The sequence below is a fragment of the Podarcis erhardii genome (genome assembly GCF_964252035.2).
Source record: "Podarcis erhardii genome assembly, chromosome: 14".
NCBI lineage: Eukaryota > Metazoa > Chordata > Lepidosauria > Squamata > Lacertidae > Podarcis > Podarcis erhardii.
In genome coordinates this window covers 4056015-4079039 of record NC_138503.1, presented here as the reverse complement: position 1 = coordinate 4079039, position 23025 = coordinate 4056015, and the positions used below count along the sequence as shown (strand labels likewise).

The following is a 23025-nucleotide window of genomic DNA, read 5'->3' as shown; positions in this document are numbered from 1 at the left end:
TGCTGGTTCTGGCATATATTATTTTAATTAAGTCAATGGCGATCTTCCCTTCCTGGGAGATCCATTCCATGCTGCAATTAGGAACGTATTGGTGCTAGCACATATGAATATTCAGGAGAGTGTCAATTAATTAGCAGACAGTGGAATCTCATTACGATGCTCAAAACCCTTTTAGTGCTAAGCGGAATTAAAGGGGCATTTGGCAATGCGCTGGATTAGGGAATATTTTACTGTGCACTCATTTAACTTCATTATCGTTGCACTTACACTACCCTCTGATTTTTATTAATTAAATTGCTCATTAATTTGTCCAGAAAGAAGAGATAAAAGTTTTATGATGCCACAGCACTCGTGCTGGGATCGTTTTCAAAAGTGTACTTCTGCCTCACTCAGTTGGCCCAAGGAAGGTAATTTGCCATGCTTAGTAAGGAACTGAACATACAGTCCTTCACATGAATCTACTTGTGGAGTACCCTCATTCATAAACACTCTTTCTTAAGCTCTCCAGAAAAAAGTCTAAACCGAGACCTGGGTCCCTCAATGTGGTACCCCCGGGCACAGAGGAGGCTCCACATCCTTGCTTAAACATTTTGCTGAAATGTTTCACAACTTGTGTGTAATCTTTGACATTTGCTGTGGCAATAATCAAATAATCAACGAAGGCAAGGTAAGAAAATTGTTCATAATTACACTTGGTGTGCAAACATTTGTCGGCATGGCCTTGTTTGTACTCAAGCTGTGTTAGTATTTTATGTAGCTTCTGATTCCAGGCCCTAGCAGCCTGTTTCAGTCCATAAAGTCCTTTTTGTAGTTTGCACACTAAATGACTCTCATGCATTCTTACACGACTATATCGGACAGTTGGATCAAAAACTTCATCATAGTCTTTGCAATATCGGTGACTGAAACCTTGAACCACAAGTCTGGCTTTGTAGCACTGCACTTTGCCTTCTGCCCTTGTTTAATTAAAAAAACCCACTTACTTCCTATCACCTTCTTCCCAGGAGGTAGATTAGTAAGAATCCAGATGTTGTTTTGATACAATGCATCCCTCTCCTCCTCTGCAACCTCCCTCTCTAGACAGGCTTCTGTAGCTGGTGCCTCCTCTCTCTCCTCCCATGTGGAAGGTTCCCAAAGTAACGCTGATGCTGTGAAGTAGGACAGCTGTAATGATGGAACACCTCTACTGGTTCTGGAAATGCATCAGCTTCCTCCTCTTCCTTCAATGCAGGCATGTTTGCATAAAGCTGCTCCAATTCATCTCTGGTGCTGCTGCTAGGAGTCTGGTCCTCTGTCATCTTCTTGTGCATCGCTTGTAGAGGGGGCTATGACACTGGAAGGCAGATCTGGACATTGAAAAGTTAGTGAGGGGAAGTATATAAGGTCATTGGCTTCTTCTCATTTATCAGAAAAGTCCACAACACTATTCCTTGTGCCAACTTTGTTGTGCTCATCAAAATAAACTACATGTCTTGTGCTGCTTTTTCCTGTTTCCAGGTCCATAACTTTGTAACCTTTTCCTCCAGTGGCATATCCCACAAAGATACCTGCTTGCACTCTGAAGTCAAGCTTGTGTCTATGTTCTCTGGGAACGTGGCTGAAGCCTAGGCTTCCAAATACATGAATGTGTGACAGATTGGGAGTTCTCCCATGCCAAAACTCAAGAGGTGTCTGTTCTGGAGATCCACTGCAGTTGCTTCTGCGTCTCCCCACATGCGTTGAGGTAGAGAAGCATCTGTTAACATGCACTTTGTCATCTCCATGATGGATCTGAACTTTCTTTTCAGCTACTTAGTTCTGTGGTGGGGTATAAGGAACAGTGGTTACATGTTCAATCCCCTCTTTTTCTACAAGGGATTACAAGTCACAAGAGCAAAAATTCACCCCCATTATCCATCTTCAGGAGAGCTGGTGCTCTCTGCAATTTGTTCTTCACCATGGCAAGGCATTTCTGGAACATTTCCAGTGTTTGACTCTTTTCCTTGAGAAAATATGCGCACAAAATGGCATCAAGCTGCACAAAATGGCATCAGTATGTAATTATTCTCCAATGAGGGAACAAACATTGGATCATGTAAGTCACTGCAGACTATGTCAAGCACTTTGGTGCTTCTTTGTTCAGTGTGAGGAAAAAAGGAAGGTTCAACAGCTTCTCAGAGACACAACTTACATGTTTGTTGGTGCTGAGGTGTCCTGTGTTGGAAGTGCATTATCAATGGGTCCCATATGAGGAATGTTTGCCTCCCTGTGGAGATGAGGAAGTTGAAACTGTGGGTCACACCTTTTTCAAATATGATCTTTGTAGAGAGGAGCGTAACAGGCTATTTTGCCCCATTATGAGGAAACACCTCAAAGGACCTCAGAATGGTATCTGGAATAGTTCATGGCTGATGCAAACAATTTAATAACAGAGCTAGTGGCCAGGTTCCTCTTCTGTGCTCAAAGGACTAATAAGTTGATACTTTCACTCTCTTGGCAGTTTGGATCTCATGTTTTTATCCTTTGTATCACATTGTATTTTAAATATGTGTATGTTTTAATGATTATGATTTCATTTCTTGTTTGTTTTCTTACAATGGGTCTGTGACCATGTAATACATGATTGATTGATATCTGGTGCTTGGATCTGATATTTGCTTTAGTGCCCATTGTATCTCTTCTAGGGAGGAAGATGGGGAGAAAACCAGAATCATTTGACTCCATCTCCAGGGACTCCTGCCACTCTCTCCCATTAGCTGCTCCCACTGCCACCCACCAAGACCTGCTGCGCATCCCAATTTGTTGAAAGTCATGTGGTGCAGCAGAGCTCTTGGTGGCTTTATGCTCATGAGTTAGCTTCTCCATGGAAACTATGTAGAGTCTTTTTGTACCACACATTTAGTGTAAAAGTCAAAGCATCCTACCAGCCCTGAGTTAGAGGAGGAGCAATATAATCCACAGCCTTTTCTATTACTGTACTAGCAAGGAGTGCTCTGCCAGGGAATATTCTGAAACAAAACAAGAAAACACATGTGATTTTTTAAATGGATAGTGTAATATGTGAATTTTGATCTGCCATGCCAAAAATCAGGGGAAATCATGCCCAAGTCATGTCCCAATCTGCCATCTTGGTTCAAAATGGTGTCCAGTGTCCAAACATTTAGAAAGACTATCATCTCCACCTTGAAACGTCTTGTGTCATGTTGAGTGATGATATCTCAAGAGGCTTCTGAATGCATAGAGAACAAGAAGACAAACCATTTTCAAATATATATACAGTAGTAGATATCTCTCTAGGACAGTGGGGGATAAGTTGTGCCCCCCCATTCAGTGTTGTGCTACAACTCCAGTCATCATTGGTCTTTCCCAGCAATGACCATCAAGCAGCATCTGAATGGCACAAGTCTGGCAGAGATCAGGGCATCTGACTCTTCAGATGTTGCTGGAATGCAACTCCTGTCATATTTCACAATTGGCCACTCTGGCTGGGACTGGAGGGCCACAGGGTGCCTACCACTGCTCCAGGATCTGAACAACTCAATTGGTTGCAGACAGAGAAGCTTCTGCCTCCGTATGTAACCAGCTGAGATGTCTCTGTGACATCAAGGCAACTCAGGCAATCACTGCAAAGGTTTAATCACCAAAACTATCTCAATATCTCTTAGTGCTTTACTACACCAATATTTGTAGTGCAAACAATGGATTAGCATCAATGAGCAGAGAGTCCAAAGGTGGGGAGAAATCACATCTTAACAAGAATATAATAAAATGGTCTTGAATGTGCCACAAGTCTTCACTTTTCTTTTTCCTCTAACAGCCTGACACTTCAGGAATCTATTCACTCTCTAATTAAATGGCAATACTTAAATTTTCATACCCCCCCCCCGATCATTGTATTAATAAGATCTATTTTAAAGAAAGAAAGAAATGTCTGCAGGATATTGTGATTTAGAAAAAACAAACAAAAATTCCCTTGGAAATGTTTTATATTAAATATTCATAGCATTCAAATTCTATAGGCGTGTCATTCCATGGAATGGAAGAGCGTGATGCAACCAGAAAGCCCACAATGAAAAGGCAGCTAAGGCAGAAAACCTCCTCACAGGAGGGAGCCGAATAATGGAGATATGAGGGAAAGTCACATTTATTTTGACATCCAGCAAATGATTGGTTAGCCAACTCCCACCACCCCAACAAACAAAAAAGTTAGAAAGACAGACATTAAATCAACTTCACAAAAAGAAGCTGATAAATATGAATTTAAAGTAAATATGTATGTAAAATCAATTAGTTGCATTTGGTGACATCAAAATAATTTCGAGGGAAGGGGTGGGAAAAAGCAGAACAGAGAGAGAGAGAGAGAGAGAGAGAGAGAGAGAGAGAGAGAGAGAGAGAGAACCTTCTGGGCATTTGGAACCATATGCTGGAATTAGAGTTAATTGACTAATTACATAAATTAGACATTAATTTTACAGCACATCAAGTATAAAAGACATCTCAATTAATTGTGCATAAACTACAAGGTTAAAAGGGGGGTCAGTGTCGACAACAGGAAAATGTCACTTGGGGTGTTTCTTTATGCAGTTGGGATGAGTCTAAGCTGTGGTCCTTTTTGGTAGTGACCCATCATTGAAATGCAGGGAACCACCAGGGATGGCAAAGCTAGTGAAAGATGCATTGGGTGCCCAGATTTTGCTGCTGTCTCTAGGCAATCATTAATGCAAGGATCAAAGACGGGGGTTGGGGAGCCTCCATTTCATTAAAATCAATTATACATCTTGAGATTGATTAGTTTTTGTCAGGAACAAAAGGCGAATCTCTAACTGATCTCTGATGTTTATTGATCCAACCATTAGCCATGCACTTGATGTTGGGCGACAGTCTGTGAGGACTCCATGATAAATCTTACTCAGGGTTTCAGTGCTGGGCCATAGGTAGTCAACCACATGAAGAGCTGGAGGTGTGAATACCAAAGGTATGTCCAAAGCCACATGAGGCTACCATGATTCTGAAGCTAAAGAGGTCAATGCCTGGGTGGTTAACCACTTGAGAACCACAAGTATATTGAGCTCTGTAGAAGAAAGGCAGCATGTGGATGCCAGAAGATAGGTAAATACATAAATCACAGGCAGTATTGAGAACAGTCACAAGGACATTGAGGAACCATCTTGCTCAATTTTGTCTACACTGACTCCAGGATTTCAAGCAAGGTTCTCTCCCAGCCCTACCTCCAGATACTGGGGATTGAACGTTGGACCTTCTGCATGTCAAGCAGGTGCTCTACCACTGAGCTATAGCCTTGAGGTAGACTCATTGGAAGGACAACCCAAAGGCAGAGTCAGCTGTGGTGGTGCTCCATTGTGGTGTAGCAATTAGAGGGTCCAACTAGGACTTGGGAGGCCAGGGTTCAGATCACCACTTGGCCACAACACTCACTGGGTGATCTTGGGCCAGTCACTGCCTCTCAACCTGATCTCCCTTATGGGGTTGTTGTAGCGACGAATGGAAGAGGGGGATAAACATGTATATCAGCTTGAGCTCCTTGGAGAAAAAGATGGAATATAAATACAATAAACAACAATGGCCCATCTAGTCCAGCATCTCTTCTCACACCAGCAAGCAGGACACAAGAACAAGAGCACCCACAGCTCAGCTGTGAAATGGGGTTGGGGGTGACATACACTCTTACATGTCTGTTTATTTTGTAAAATTTATGCACCACTTGGTTGTTTAAAAAACACACACCCTCAAAACAGTTTACAAAACAGTAAAAATAAAATTATCACTAAGAAAAATAGCACCAATAATTTAAGATGTTTGAAAAGTTAAAATGACAACTAAAAACAAATGATAACTCACATCAACAAATTAAAGCTCACATCTGAGAGTAAGATCCATTGGAAGAAAAGACCTACTTAAGATTCCACTCCAAATTAGCTGGGAACAATACTAAGCAGGGTTTTTTTAAAGTGAAACACCAAGATGTGGTCATTCACCTCCCACCAAGTCCTATTAATGCAAAAACACGTATTGGTACAAGCAAGTTCATAAGACTCAGAACGTAAGACTCAGAACCAGGAACAACAACGCAGCGTAAAGTATGTACCAACCAGCATTTAAGCAAACAGACTGACAAAGAATGGTACATTCTATTCTGTTTCTTACCAATATTTAGCAGAGTTCAGCTACTTAAGGACGGTGCCACACAATGCAGTGTGACAGTGTTAGGGGGTTAGGCACAATAAGGAGCTAAAAGGGTTTATAGGGTGTGGTATTTAGTCCCCCCACCCCGGCCACAGGCAATAAATTGTCTTGAGAGAGATCCATGGTAGATTGCTAGGACCACCTGCTAGGTTTTCAATTACTTCTAGAAGTGAATTATGCCTCTGTTGCATTGGTAGACTTGCAGCCACCAAGTGGCGAATGCTGTCATTGCCTTTTCAATGCAACCCAAAGATGAAATGTCTGTTAACAGTGATTTCATTCTATTTGGACCAGATGGAGATTCAGCCACCTGTCTTCTGGCAGACTATCTAAGATGTCTCTAGTTGCTGAGCATTCAACATTTTTTTGTAAAAACTTCCAATAAAAGAAAGTCTACACGACTCATAGGCTGATGATTCAATTACGTTGTGATTTAGGGACAGTGGTAGAGGTCATGTTTTGAGTGCAGAATGTCCCATATTGGATCCACCACGTCTCCAGTTGAAAGTAGCAGGTGATGGGACTTAGGAGATTGTGGAGAGCCACTGGCAGGACTAAAGAGGCAAATAGTGTGGCCTGGGAAAGCATAAGGCAGCATCCTGTTCTACAATCCCAGCTGCCTTGTAGGATGTTTAGAACAAGCCCTCCAAGTGAAAACCATGGAATGGACATGGGCCACAGGGCCAAAGGGGGCTTGCAGAAGGTGAAAGGTCCAAAGGACTCCAGCAAATGTGACGGCTGGGGATAAAACCTCAAGATTTCATTCTTAATTTAATAAAAACAATTAAACAACAACAAATTAATGCTATTGTTTGCATTTATTTGTGTATTTGAAGAGGTGAGTCAAAAAAGCCTATACAGATTTTTCTCTTGTGAGAAAAACAATTTAGCTCATGTGAGGCACGATTTATCAGGGTGCTGAGCCAGGGTTGAAGATTACAGGATGTCTCCCCGCCCCCCTACCCCACCCAAAAGCATGCTTGCACTCACACATCCATCCTGGATTACTTAAACTAAAAGGCTAAAGCTTGTCAACAGCTTCCTTCTTTTTGCTGCAAGGGGTGGACTCTGCTGAACTCTCAAACATGAGTAAGGAAGAATAATACCTGGCGGATACATCACCTCCTGCTTTCTATACACTTGTTGCATTTGCAAAGACATCTTTTGGGTTGTTTTTGTTTTGATTATGTATTTTGTGTTTTTATATTGTGATTTTATCTTCTGAACTGCCCTGAGACCTGTGGGTATAGGGCAGTGTACACATTTAATACATAATAATAATTTGCATTTGGAGGAAAAAGGAGGGGGAAGAAGAGGAAGAGAGATGGGGTATTGTTCTTTTGTTCTATTTTGTTCTATTATTAGTGTCGAGAGTTTGTGTCAGCAATACATGGGTAGATTTGTTGTTTATGTATTTATTTATTTTTATTGATAATGCCAGAGGTTAGACGAGTTTGGCTGGCTGTGTCCAATTGATTGCAGTGTGGCTTGTTTGTGTGGGAGGGGGGAGCAGAGATTATTGGGTCAGGGTAGCCATATTGATTCATATGCTGTTGGGGGGATACATCTTTGTCCTGCTGTGCTGTGTATGTGATGAAGGAGAGCCATACTGGGGTTAAGGCGTCCTCCTTTGTTTGTCCCCATGCTAGTTTAAGTTTGTTGGCTAACTTCTCTAGTAGGGCGGTTTCCATACATTTGGTAACACTGGTCTATGTTCACTCCTGATAGGTTCTTCCAGTGTCTACTTACAATATTTCTAGATGATGCAAGTAAGTGACTTGTGAGTTCCTTGTCATGTGTGTGTTGTTGTCCTGGAACATATCTAACTAGGCTAGTTCTGGAGTTGCTTCTATTACCTGTTTTGTTATTTTGGAAATTTCCTGCAGCACTGATATCCAGAAGGATTGAGCATGCACTTGAACCAATGGCTTCAAGATACAAGAAAGGAGGTTCTAATTAAACATTCAGAAAAACTTTCTAACAGTAAGAGTTGTTTGACAGTGGAACAGACTCCCACGAGAGGTGGTGGACTCTCCTTCCTTGGAGGTTTTTAAGCAGATGTTGGATGGCCACTGTCATGGATGCTTTAGCTGAGATTCCTGCATTGCAGGGGGTTGGACTGGATGACCCTTGGGGTCCCTTCCAACTCTAAGATTCTATGATTCTATTACTTTTTGTGAGAGAAGAGACATGAATGTAGAGTTCCCCTCCCCCGCTGTTTATAGAGTTGGATTGAGGGAATCCAGAATGGAAGGGTTTGAAATAGGTAGGTTAGCTTTGGGAGGGTACTCTTTTTAATCAAAGCTATTTTGTCTTAGAGGGTGAAGCTGGTTGTGCTCCTTTTCTTCCGGTCTTTGTTTCAATAATATGACTGGTGTTGAACAGGAGTCAACAAGCAGCGAGAAGCACAATGCAAGTACAGATTTGATGGGGGACAAAGTTCTGCAGGACTCAGGACAGCTCCAAAGGGGTAAGTGGCACCCCCCCCAAGCTCTTGCAGGGCTATAACACTTTTTTGGGGAGGGGGTTGCTTTAAAGCAGGAAAATAACATGGTGGGTAGGGATACCCCATTCCCCAGCACTGGTGCTCTAATCAGATTTGGGACCCCTGTGGCCAATTCAAATGTAAAATTGGAAGATAAAATGGTCAATCATTGGGAGCGCCATCACATTTTGAGAATTCTGATCCTACTAGAGCATGGGTAGGCAAACTAAGGCCCGGGGGCTGGATCCAGCCCAATTGCCTTCTAAATCTGGCCCACGGACGGTCCAGGAATCAGCGTGTTTTTACATGAGTAGAATGTGTCCTTTTATTTAAAATGCATCTCTGGCTTATTTGTGGGGCATAGGAATTCATTCATATTTCCCCCCCCAAAAAAATATAGTCTGGCCCCCCACAAGATCTGAGGGACAGTGGACCGGCCACCTGCTGAAAAATTTTGCTGACCCCTGGCCTAGAGTCAAGTCACCCCCCCCCGCCGCCAAAGCTTGCCTTTCGACGGTTTTGAAAATGGATGGGAAGCTGCCACATGGATGTCTTTCAACTGAGGCAAAACGATGATTTTGATGGAGTTCCCTTTTGAAAGTAAAAAATAAAATAAAAATTATTTACCATTGCCAGATGCTAGAGGTACTTGAGGGAGAAGCTGACAAGTGGATAATTGTCAGCGGAACTAAAACAGACACTGTTTACAGTGGTGCATGATTAATTGTGAGCAAATAAAACAGAAGCTACCTATGCTAGTAAATGCTTTCAAGTTCAACACACACACGAGAGAGAGAGAGAGAGAGGAAAAGGGATGAGCTGTACTCATAGTAGCTTTCAAGATAAATGCTGCACAAGAAGATCAGGGCAATTAAAGCAGCCTTCCCCAACCTGATACCCTCCAGATATTTTTTACTACTACTCCCATGAACCACAGCTGTGCTGGCTGGAGCTTATGGGGTGTATAGTCCAAGGTTGGCAAAGGCTGAATTATGCAGTGTTGAAGGACGTCCAAGGCTTGCAGGGAGTGGAAGCATGAATCTAGGCAGGATTGGGACCAAAGAGGGACTGAGTGATGGAAGAGACCCACTGGAGAACCAGCCCACTTGAGGGAAGTGGCAAAGCCCCTGTTTTGCATGCAAAAAATATCCCAAATTCAATCCCTGGTATTTCCAGTAAGGTAATAGGTGATGTGGAAAAAATTCTGCCAGAGACTTGGAGAGCTCAGAGGAGACAATATTGGTCACAATGACTTGAACAGCTTCAAAAGTTCAGAGACAAAGTTCATAACTGGGTGAGATCCACGCTGATAAGTCCCCCTAGAGGCATGTAGAAGAGAAAGGATGTGGACAGGGAAGCTAGCAGGCTGGGAAGGAAAGGGACAAGGACAGGAAGCCCTTGTAGGCAGGGTGAGAGTGTGGCCATTGCCCAAAGAAAGAGTCATGCCTCATCTGGAAGAGCTGGTAGCCAAGCCATGAAAACAGGTAGTCGATATGTGAAATTGTAAGTCTGAGGAAAAGAGCTGGATTACCCAGTAGGCAGACTAAGCACATGCTTAGGGTATCAAGAAAGGCTGGACCTTCCAGAGGCCGCAGAGGCCCCGGTTTCACAGTAAGGTTGTGCATGGCAGTAGTGGCAGCAGGGTAGTGGAGTCAGTGGGGGGTGGCAGTTGTGGGGCACACAGCAGGGGGGGCTGAGCTCCCACAACAAAAAATTGTGACTGCTAGGGCCCTCAAGGCCTCCTGGAGTTGGTGCTACTGATAATACCCATTCCCTGCTTGTAAGAACTTGATCTTTTAATGTGGCGGCATCTGCACTTTGGAGCTCCCTGCTTATGATGTCAGGCAGGCGCCATCACTGTGCTCTTTTCAGTGCCTGCTCAAAACATTATTGCTTAAACAAGACTTCTCAGGTGTTTAGAAAAGTGGTGCAGATTTTAATTTGCATTTAGTCTGTCATCATTTCAACTTTTCAGAAGTTTAAAATTATTCTTAATTTTTTGTTTTATATTTTTTGTAAACCATGTTGAGGTGTATTCTTTCATTGAAGCAGTGTATAAATCCTGTGAAATAAATAAATGAAATGTAACTGTCTGAAGCTGAGCGACAGACACCTTGTTCAGAGGAAACAGCAGTTTGTGCCTGAAGTTTGGAGGATGCCGCTCGGGTGCCTGGGGTGCTGCGCCCAGGGGAGGGCCAGCCACCCAAAGGGGCGGAGCAAGGGCAGGGCAAGCTACCCAAAGGGGCAGGGCACACTGCGGGGCCTCCAAGGAATCTGCCTGCCTCCTTCCACTCAACCGCCCTACAGCTTGGGGGGGGGGCAGCAGGCGGGCAGTTTTGGCAACGTGGAACCTGCAGGTGCCCAAGCTGCTGCGTCACTCCCAGGAGAGAGGCGTGGCGTGGGCAAGCTGCAGGCCCCATGGTGAGTGCTGCCCAGCATTTTGTTACCCCCCTCAGTGGGGGCAAACCGCACCCCTGCATCCCCTTCCCCCACCCCTGTGTGCCTGTTTTGAGGAGAAAATATGGAAGTACACAAAAAGAGGAAGTTATAAAAATGGAGATGGGAACAAAGGGTTCTGTTCCATTCTACCAATCTGTCACGCTTTAAATGTGACCAAGAAACAGATCACAGGGCGGGGCAACTGTGCAAATGGGCTGTGTGAAGGCTAGAAGTGGGAAAGAGCAGCAGAGGGTGTGGAGGCAGGAAGTGGCTGATGCTGATGTCTCAAGATGAGATGCGGGAGGAGGCAGCAGACATTCCACGGAGGCTCAGCTAGGTGAGAAGGAGCATTTTTGAAATGCCAAAACCCCCCAATTATCCAGATCCATCTCATTTTTAAGCAGGTTCCCTGGCAGGTGGAAAACAGAAATGAAGAGAAGCTAGGCAGATTTTATAGTACTAAAGCTGGATATTAATTTTAGTTGTGCTGGGTAAAAATAAATATATCTAAAGAATTTTTCCTGAAGAATCCTTTCCTGTAATAATTGATTATGATGGTGATAATAATCATTAATAGATTCTGCCCCCCCCCCAATCTAACTGGCACCAAGGAAACAAGCAGGGAGCCCAAAAAGCATATTATCTAAATGTGAATAATAGAGTAAAAGAGAAGAAAATAAAATAAAGTAGATAAAATATAACACAGAGTAAATAAGATGGACACCAGCAACTTAATTTCCTGGAGAAACTGTGTATTTTCAGACGTTGGACAAGCCAGTCAAATGAGTTGTTGTGCTACCAAAGTTGATTTACAGGGCTCAGATGCCCATATACACTGTTTTCTAGCCCTCTCAAGCAACCCTTCATTGACGAGTCGCCTTTGAACAAAGCATGTGGCCAAGCCTAGTCGGGATTTAGTCAATGTTTACAAGGAATGCATAGAGAGAAGAAAGCACACTGAAAAATACACCTTTATACAGTACCTTTATCAAATGGTTCACAGGAGTCTTGGACAGGGCATTGCAACCAAAGATTTGATAATAATACATCTCAAATTTTACTTTTGTCCTTAACATTTAAAACTAAAATGCAATTCTGTCTCCTAGGAAAGCCACACAGTAAATAAAATTCAAGAAGTGTGTGGATGCTCCTCATGAAACAAATGGAATTCCTTTGTTGACAGACAGTGCTCCCAGCCAAACAAAACAAAACAAAAAACTGCTATCCTACAAAAGATACCTGACATCATTAGCGGCTTAAAATATCAATAGTGGTGCTTTTTTTTTTTTAATCTAGAGGATAACCTTGTGTGTCCTTAAAGAATAAAAGAGAAAACTTAAAACCCCAAGGATGAGAGAGAGAGATGAAAGGATATAGAAGCCTTTTATTACAATATTTTGAATGTCTGTTAATATATTTACATAATTTAATGTCTGGTATAGAAAGTGGTAGATGATCTAAAACTCCTTGTGTAGCAAAGTTCCAGATGCCGCTGGATGTGTCTGTCCACTTTATCTGTATGCGATTCTCTGAGTGTCACCAGGCCTCATGTAGCAAACCCAGCACCATCCCTGCTCAAGGAGGCTGGAGGTAACTCAAGAAAATAATGTTTAAAGGAAATTCTTAAGCCGTGGGAACAAAAAGTAAAGAAAGCTGTGTTGGTCCATAAGTCAAAGACATTCAGAATCCACAATCAGGCAATACATGTACAAGAACAAGCAAAGCACCACTAAACCACAACCAAGCTTTGGACTTCTCCAGAACTCTTCATCAGCTAGAGAGCCTGACCACTGTAGCCCATGTGTTGGTAAACTTTGAGGCTGGATTACTGCAATGTGCTCAGTTGATTAGAGCATGGTGCAGATAATGCCAAGGTTGGAGGTTTGATCCCTGTATATTCCTGCATTGCAGGCAGGTGGACTAGATCAGGGTTTCCAAAACTTGGGTCGCCACCTGTTTTTGGACTACAACTCCCATCATCCCTAGCAAGCAGGACCAGTGAACAGGAATGATGGAAACTGTAGTCCATAAACAGTTGGAGACCCAAGTTTGGGAAGCCCATGGCTCAGTGGTCCTCAGGGTCCTTTCCAACTCTACAGTTCTTTGTGGGGTTGCCCTTGGGCTTGTTTCAGAAGCTCCAGCTGGTGCAGAATGTGGCGGCCAGATTGCTGAACATCTGGTCAGCAGCAACACAATTTTAAAGCATCTGTGCTGGCTGAAGGTTCAAGGTCTTTGAATTAATTAACAAAGCCCTGAACAACTTAGGTCCTGAACCTTTATATAAATCATTGAGATCAAGTGCAGGAGCTGGTGATGCTCATTTGACACTCACAATAAACCAAGCCTTTGGTATCATCATGGTAGAGCATGGTGCAATGCTCTACCCACAGAGATTCAGAAAATGTTGCTTCAACTTTTCAACTTCTGCTGAAAACTTTTCTACTCAGGCCTATGCAGGCATCTTTCCACAACAGCTTGCTCATTTGTGATTTTAGCTTTTAAAAACCTCTTTTTAATGGTATGGTTTTATGTCTAATTGTTGTAAACCTCTTTGATATTCATTTTAATGAATAGCAGTATATAAACAATATTAAGCAAAGGAGGAGGAAGAGAGAGAGAAAAAGCTTGCTTGATACTGAAGCAACAAAGTCCATCCTTAGTCAAAGTCTTAAGATAAAATGTGGAAGAAGACTAGTGGCGGCTGCAACAAAGTGCTGCTGTTTAGTGTTCCAGCCATTCCCTCCTTCAGAATATTCCATTTCACCCTCCCCTGAAAAAGCCAGCCAGTATTTCATGTATAAAGTCACTGTTAAGGGGATGAGGCTCAAGACTAAATGCTGTGTGAGCTTCAGTTGTCTCATCTGAAGAGACAAAGGGCATTGATGATGATGTCAGTGACCATAACATTTTCCCAAAGCACAAGAAACTAGTCCAGTGTGAGGTTCCATATGCCCCGGAGTAGCAGGTGATGCATCTCAAATCCCTGCCTGTTTTCAAATACAGGAGCACCTGTACTTCCTTCACCACATCTGTCGACTTCTCTTACATCTCCATTTTCTTCCTCTGTCAGCAGTTGGCAACCAGATGAGTGGGAGATGAATTGCATTCACCTCCCTCCCTCGTTGTTTTATGATGCCAGTTAGATGGAATAGCTCCAGCAGCCACACTCGATAAGCTAAAGGCCTCTAACGTCTGCAGTTCATTGAACCCATATGGATAAGAACAGCTGGAAAGATAGGTTTCCTACCTGAGGCCAATGTTTGTGTTGCCAACCGCGACTCCAGTGAGCTGACCCTTGTATAATTCATTGCAGTTGAGGAAATGTTGCTCACTCTGTTCTGTTTTGTGATGGATGGCATTACTTAAAACTGATCGTCTTTTAAAGCAGTGGTGACTTTTCACGGCTGACGGATGTGAACAGGCGGGTTAGACAATAAATATTGCCATGTTCCAAAGAAAGAGCTGCCATTTCCCACTGGATTGTTGAGTTGTGGCGGACACAGGGCTGGAACAGATGACAAAGGCTTTGATTTTAAATGAGTCACACCTCTGTGTGGATTTTGACTTGCTACATCATGGTCTTCTTCATCACTCCTGATTATTTGTTTTATTTACATCCCACCCTCCCTCCACAATGGAACTGACAATGGCCCACTGTGCCCACCCCCTGCTTCTCAGAGGGTCTTCCGTCCAGGTACCAACCAGACTCAGATCTATTTGAGCTGGACCAGGGGAGGCGAACCTGTGGCCCTCCAGGTGTTGCTGGACCACTACTCCAATCACCCCAGCCACTGGCCATATGACCATCCCAAACCCACCATCTAATGGGATCTGGAGCCCATAGATTCCTCATTCCTAATGCAGACCTTGCCCTTGGATAACCCCTGAAAATATGGGTTGTTATGAAACTAGAAGTGACATGGGGACTGGAGCATCTTCTCTGATGTCAAGGCAGGCAAAACGAAAGTCTTAGTCACCCATTTTATAGCTAAACTATGGAATATACTATCACAGTATATTGTGATTGATACCATATTGGGCAGTTTTAAAATGGGGGTTGACCAACTCATGTAGAATAAGGCTATCAGTGGGTCATGGCAGACCTGATGACTGTGCACTATCTCTAGTATCATAGGTAGTACGTATCAGGGCTCATCTACACTTCTGTTTCGTCTGTGACTTCCAGGCATGGGTCCAAGAGGTTCTTCTTTAGTCCCATTGCTTTCCCTGGGAAAACCAGCTGTTTACTCTTGATTCGGAAAAAAACAAGTGTTTTTCTCAGGTTGTTGTTTGTGGATTTCCCTGTAGAAAATGCTGGGACAAATTAAAAACCTCTTGGACCCATGCCTAAAAGTCATAGACTAAATGGAAGAAATTGTGGGACAATGGGAAATGTGGACGATCACTTTTGGGGGAACAGGTGGGGAGAGGAGCAGTAATGCCTTGGTTGTGGGCTTTTTGTAGGCATCTGCTTGGTCACTGTGGAAACAGGATGCTGGACTGGATGGACCTTTGGTCTGATCCAGAAGCCAGCTCTTCTTACGCTCCCATGAGTGATTTAGGACTTATGCCAAGTCTGGCCATTGGTCCATCTGGTTTAGGGTTGCACCTGGATGCCAGTTGCTGGAGATCATGAACTGGAAGAGCACCGTTGTACTCAGGTCCTGCTTGCAAGCTTCTGATAGGCATCTGGTTGATTACTGTGAGAGCAGGATTCTGGACAAGAAGGGCCTTTGTCCTGATCCAGCTGTGCTCTTCTGATGTTCTCTGGTTCTGCAGAGGAAGGCAACAAGTCTAGGGCCTTTATTCAAGGGGGGAGAGGGGAACCGAACAGAGCTAGACTGAAGAGAAAGAACATACAGAAGCTGATGGATTGGTTGACTACTATAATTTCTATTCCGCTGAGCTATGCCTCTACTTCATTGCTTGGAGAACAGGAGGCATGTGGCCTGGTGACAAGGTCTGTTGAATACATGTAGGTGAAGTCAGCACCAGTGGACACAATCCCAACCCCTTCTACACATCAGGCTGCTTAAAGCAAAGCCTCCTTTTGCTCAGCCAATGGCAGGGACTTCCCTATATGCTAATGCACCCAACCTGAGTGCAGATTTTGGCAGTCTCCTGGGTGAATATTTAGGGTTTTTGCACTGACTAAGCTCCATAAAGCAGCAGAAAGCCAGCAATAATCTAAGGAAATGAGGGATACGGGGTAGGCATTGATTTTGTGTCACAATAAGGTAGGTAGAAAGATCTCAGTGCCGAATAATGTTCCCAGGGCACTTTCCCTCCACGACCAGCTGAAGCGGAAGAGCACGATATATTTAATGATCTGTACAACATGGCCTCCTCAGGGTCAATCATACATACTTAACCTTTAGGCTTTCCACATTGTCTTGCTTGTCCAGCTGGTTTATGGAGTGCATGTTAACTTGATTGGGGATTTAAGGCAGTGATGGTGATCTCTGAGACATTTTCTGTTGCCGTTGAGCAGAAATTTTGGAGAAATCCAATGTAGGCTTCTCCAAAACCACTTGCAGTAACAATTATTAAAATTGAATTGACACTATTCACAGCTTTTTTTGGAAAACATTTTTTTTTGGGGGGGGGGGAATTGAAAAAAGATCCTTCCTTCCTTCCTTCCTTCCTTCCTTCCTTCCTTCCTTCCTTCCTTCCTTCCTTCCTTCCTTTTCAATCACTCCCAGTCGATCTCACTTAGCATCCATGACAGCATATTGTAGCTAAATGTAATATTCTGCCTAGCATTGTGACATCATTCTAATTGCAGCATAACCTCTGTTTGGGCAGAATCACAGGAAGAGGGATGTAGAAGCCCCAGCCCCAGAGAGCAGCATCACTGGAGAACCAGCTGTCTGAGGTGGGCAGGAATCATTCCACACCATCTTCTAAGAGTGAGTATTCACACAACCTAAGTGCTTATCTGGGAGTGGGGAATTGCTCTCACCAAATTGCTAGTTTCTACCCAACAATCAAAACTGGAAAATATTCAGTATAGCTCTAATGTTTTTTACTTTTTAAAGAACTGGCCTAGTTTGAGAAATTTGTGGGGAGGGGGTTGTTAATGGAATAAGAAAAAAGTTGTTCATTTTTAATATCTCTGGTTAAGTTAGAATCTTATTGTGAATGTGAATAATACTTTTATGAGTTCACCCAAAATAGTGGAAGCCTTCACAGAAGTGGCTTGCTGCATTCTTCCCCCCTCCCCAAATAGAGAACTTCACATTCATCTCTTCTGAATTTCACTTAATTGGGTTCAGGGCAGTATCCCACTCTATCAAGGTCGTTTTAGATTTTGTTCCTGTCTTCTGAAGTGCTAATTCTCCCTCCTAGTTTTGCGTCATTGGCATATTCCTCCTGACTCTTCAGAATGTTGACGAGTACCAGGCAAACTACTCACCTATCCCAGATGGCACAAACCAAAGACCCATCTAGTTCAGCATCCTGTGACATACAGTGAACAGCCATATGCCTCTCTGAAGCCCACAAATAGAACCTGAAAGCAACAGCTCTTCTTTGTTCCGCAGCAACTGGTATTGCATGGTAGACTGCCTCTGAACAAGGAGATATCATACAGTCCAGCCAAGAAGTTGCTGAGAAGCCAAGTCAGAAGTAATGTGGTTTGTGACTTCTCCAAAGCTGGTTGCTGTAGTACCACCCTCTGGCCACTATCTATGGTTAGGTGGCCCAGGAAGTAATAAATTTGGATATGGGCTCTAAAACCCAAGATTTTGACCCCCAAGGTTTGGGTGGCATCCCTACAAATCTTCTGGTTCTAGCTTTCAAGTGCAGGCAGAAGGAGTAATTGGGAAGGTTTTAAGAAACATGAGGAAAGGGTTCTCTCTGCTTGGAGTTGATTCTTTTAAAGTCTATCTCAGCCAGCTGCCTCCAGTAAATTGATTGCCTCCATAATTAAAAGTATAAATGTCCCCAACAAAATACATCCTATTATAAGAGTTTTCTCTCTCTTTTTTTAGGGGAAAATAATAATTTATTCACATTCGATATGGTCTGTAAATGCCACCATTAGATGCTTTCCTCCAGCCTTTGATTAGCTATGGATTAATAAAACTTTTATACCTTCTTTGTCAGCCTCATTTTGAACTCCTGTTTTTGCATATGGCTTCTATTAAATAAATGAATTAGTGTCTAGAAATGTGTCATGCATATTACCTAGCAGCAGGCAGCGTAATACACTGGTCAGCTCCCTGGGAGCACGATAAATCTGAACAGGCTCACTAACCTGAACACGCGGACCCATTAAGAGCTCCATGATTTACTGGAGCAGCATTTGTGCTTAACAATGGAATTTTAGCTAATTCAAAACAATGTAAATCATCTCCAATTACAGTATTTGAATATTCACGGGAGCTACACAAGGACTATGCATTGTGGGAGGGGGAGAGGGAGGGGGAGGGAGGAGAGGGGGAAATAGTGAAAAGGTTGCCTGGAGTTTAGCATTCAGGTAGGTAGAGGTAGCCCTGGCTTTAAAAGTTAGAATACTGGCTTTCAATCCATCAGGGAACACTTTCCACATCAGTCTGTCTGCCATGCAACCCTCTTATATTACAAAAGGTTCTGGAGCCCATCCTTCAGCTGGGGTGGGAATCCCCTTGCAGCCTAAGGGACAGACAGCCCTTGGAGCAATCATCTGGAGATTGCATGGCAGTGCTGGGTGGGGTCAGAACTAAAAGTGTTCTTGCCCAGGTTGTTGTTGTTGTTGTTGTTAAATAATGATATGCTTTATTAATCCATAGCTAATCAAAGGCTGGCAGAAGTCTAATAATGGCATTTTTGTGAGTTTTGTAAGAGTATCTTACGAATAGGATGTATTCAGTTTGGAATATCTAGTGAGCAAAGGGGATATATAATAAAGGTACAGTGGTACTTTGGTTTATGAACTTAATCCGTTCCGGAAGTCCGTTCTTAAACTGAGGTGCGCTTTCCCTAATGAGGCCTCTCTCTGCCGGTGCTCTTTCACTGTTCAGATTCCGTTCTTAGACCGAGGTAAAGTTTGCAAACCGGGGCACTACTGGTTTTGCGGAGTTTGTAAACCGAATAGTTCATAAACAGGTCTGTTCTTAAACCGAGGTACCGTTGTACATAAAATTAAACATGGTTTGGAGAAAGCAGACAGAGAGGCAATTTTTATTTCTTCTCACATAACACTGGGATCTGGTGGGGTCATCACATGAAGTCGAAGAAATTCAGTTCAGACAAAAGGCAGTGCATCTTCAGTGCTTCATTGTTAGAAATATGGAATTCACTACCAAAAAAGGTAGTGATGTTCACCCACTGGGTTGGCTTCAAAGCAGGATTAGACAAAAAGAGAAAAAGGCTGTCAATGGCAACTACCTGTACATTACCTCCACTGTCAGAAGCAGAACACTTCAGAATGTTGGCTTCTGGGATTCCCAATTGGGAAGAGCCCTGTTGCCCTCATGTCTCGCTTGTGGGCTTCCCATACATCAGGGTTGGGGAATCTGTGGTGCTCCAGATGTTGCTGGACCAAGATCAATGGCCATGCTAGCTGGGGATGCCACTACCAGAGGCATCCGTTGGTCACACAGTGAGAACAAGATGCTGGGCTTTTGTAGGGCTCTTCATAAGTTCTTCTGCTAACACGTCTCTCTCTCTCTCTCTCTCTCTCTCTCTCTCTCTCTCTCTCTCTCTCTCTCTGTGTGTGTGTGTGTGTGTGTGTGTCTCCTAGGCAGTAACATCAGGCCAGTAAAACATTCCTGTGACAGCTTTCAAGCAAGCATGTTTTTGCCTCAGTTCAGTCACAGCATGAAGTGGAGGCAAACACCACCGCAGTTTAATGCATATTTACAAGGAAACCCCCTCTCCTGTGCTGGGTAATGAGTGCCCAATGGGTAGTTTGCAACCCTGTTAAGAGCACCATTGGCAAAAGAAGAAAAAAGGAGGGGGAATCAAATAACCCGAACATGATAAAAAAATGTAATCTATTCTGTTGGGTCCTGTTTTTCCCCCTTTCCTTTTCCTAGGGCTCATTGCTTAGACTGCCTCCTCTCCAGAAAATGATATTCATATGATAGCCCTCAAGGGAGTGGGGGAGGACTATTGAAAAGGTGGGATTGCTTTGAACATGCCGATCTGGTCTAAAAGACAAGATGCAATCCTGGAAAAAAATCTGTTTGGTGCATATTACTCTCTAATATTAGGGCACAAATAGAAGGCTCTTTACAGAACAACAGACTTAATATTGTCACCTCAGTTTGATCATTAGGTCACTGTGAATTGGAAGCATCCAAACAACCCAGATACAACTGGGTGACAACATTGTCACTTCTTCCTAGTAGAAATTAAAAATGCACCAAATGTTGGCTGTGTCTTGTCAATTTAAATAATAATAATAGCAGTGTGTTGTTGCTAGACTCCAATGTGTTCATTTCTGTCCTTTACAAGGCCCCATCAGATTCTAAGTCAGCGTGATAAAATGCAGACAATAAAAGGGCAATCCTGAGCTCAATAGGGCTTCCTCCCTAGTAACTGTGTTTTAGGATTGCAACCATATATGCCCACTTGGGTACTTCAGTCTGTGGAACTGGCACTGTTACGGCCACTACATAACAGCCTTCTTCATTTGCAAGAAATCAATGAAACTCTGCACTCGGTTCCTGCACTCTGGAACTCCCTGCCTCTTGACACCAGACAGCCACCATCACTGCACTCTTTTTGGCACCTGCTAAAAGCATTTTTATGTAGACATGCCTACTCATATACGGTATGTAGACAGTTGACATACATTTTAATCTGTTCTTGGTTTATAATTGATTTTATTTTAAATTGTTTTTAACTATTTTTACGAATAGTTCTATTGTTTTATTCTTTTGTAAATTGCCTTCAGGGTTGTTGTTGTTTTTACAATAAAGTGGTGGATAAATTTTATGAAATAAATAAATAAATGAAAATATATGGTTTGGTGGAATGGGGACTTCTTTTCTTCACATCATCAGTACTTAACGATTCTTCAGAGAGAAGTGGTGTGGAATGGTAGTGCTCTTCAGAGCAAGTGAGGGGGCTCTGATCCTGCCCACCACTAACATGGCCCTTGTGGTGGGAGAAAGGTTGCCCACTCCTGATGTACAGGGACTGTTGCTGTGGCTTGTTGTGACTCATCCCTAAGGGGAGGCCTCCTGTGGCTCAGTGGATGGCACAGCCTGTACCCAGAATGTTGGACTAGTAAAGGTTAATGGTCCCCTGACCATTAGGTCCAGTTGCAGACAACTCTGGGGTTGCGGCACTCATCTCGCTTTATTGGCCGAGGGAGCTGGCGTACAGCTTCCGGGTCATGTGGCCAGCATGACTAAGCCGCTTCTGGAGAACCAGAGCAGCGCACGGAAACACCGTTTATCTTCCCGCCAGAGCGGTACCTATCTATCTACTTGCACTTTGACGTGCTTTCAAACTGCTCGGTTGGCAGGAGCTGGGACCGAGCAACGGGAGCTCAGCCCATCGTGGGGATTCGAACCACCGACCTTCTGATCAGCAAGCCCTATGCTCAGTGGTTTAGACCACAGCTGGGGGACCCAGGTCCAAATGGCCACTTGGCCATGAAGCTCACTGGGTGCCCTTGGGCCAGTCGCTGCCTCTTACCCTAACCTACCTTGCAGGGTTGTTGTGGAGATGAAATGAGGAAGGGAGGAACCATGTACACTACTCCTTGGGGGGGGGGGGAAGGCAGGGTACAGATGCAATACATAATAAACTCCTGCCTCAAAACCTGGAGAGCTGATGCCTATTCATGTTGACAGTGCAGATCTAGATGGGCCAAGGTTCTGACTTGGGCATAAGGCATCTTCCTATGCCTTCTGCTGGAAGGAAAGATCCTAGATCCTGGACTGTCTTACCCACTAAGTTCCTTTGGTTTCAGTGAGAGAGATCTAAATATTTATTTCATAAAACTTATACAATGATCAATTGTAAACAAAAAACAAAAAAACCCTCAGAAATTCACAAAGAGAATAAAACAGTAAAATGATCAGAAATCAGCAAAACAACTATGTATGTATGTATGTATGTACTGTATTAAATTTGGTTAGCTACTTTATCTTGTCCAAGGCAACCCAAAGTGACTTACAACCAACAAACCAACCAGCCAGCTCTTTAAAATATCCAAATGATAAAATCAACAAGAAACAATAATCAAAGTTCTCCTCACCATTTCACCTGCAAAGGAAATATATAGTTGCAAGAAAAATATACATTTATTCCAAGCTTTAATGATACATCTCTGTTTGGGTTTTGTAGATATCCAAATATATGTATCTGGATGCTGCTCCGGAGTGAATGACTTTCATAACATTGAACCCAACCTCCTGCAGAGGGGGAGGCAGTCAGTTCACACCTGAAGATGAATCTGCCAAATTTGCACTTCCTGAAAGATGCCACGAGCCGTTGAAATTTACACTTCTCCAAATTCTGCAATGCCATTCCTCAACCCAGAGCTTTGCAAAAAGGTTTATATTAGCTACATCCATTTTATATTACTGTAGCACACTGTAACCTCTTGGGCTTGCCGATCGGAATGTCGGTTGTTCGAATCCCCACGACAGAGTGAGCTCCTGTTGCTCTGTCCCAGCTCCTGCCAACCTAGCAGTTCAAAAGCTCACCAGTGCAAGTAGATAAATAGGTACTGCTCTGGCGGGAAGGTAAATGGCATTTCTGTGTGCTCTGGTTTCTGTCACAGTGTTCCATTGCACCAGAAGCAGTTTAGTCCTGCTGGCCACATGACCCAGAAAAGCTGTCTGTGGACAAACGCCGGCTCCCTTGGCCTGAAAAGTGAGATGAGTGCCACAACCCCATAGTCACCTTTGGCTGGACTTAACCGTCAAGGGGTCCTTTAGCACCCTCTGTATGGGGCTGCCTTTGAAAAGTGCTTG

The 23025-nt window shown here is 43.4% G+C and overlaps 1 long non-coding RNA gene across 7 annotated transcripts in view; it reads left to right on the top strand.

Moving 5' to 3' along the window:
* The window catches only part of LOC309328922, a 36524-nt gene extending 16436 nt beyond the window's left edge, over positions 1–20088 (top strand). The window contains exons 1-3 of one of the 7 annotated variants that reach the window (XR_014150878.1): positions 14008–14072; positions 16913–17016; positions 19833–20088. This is a non-coding gene — a long non-coding RNA (uncharacterized lncRNA). The other 6 variants (XR_014150879.1, XR_014150880.1, XR_014150881.1 and 3 more) reach the window with 6 other exon arrangements.
* Positions 20089–23025: the final 2937 nt, after the last annotated feature.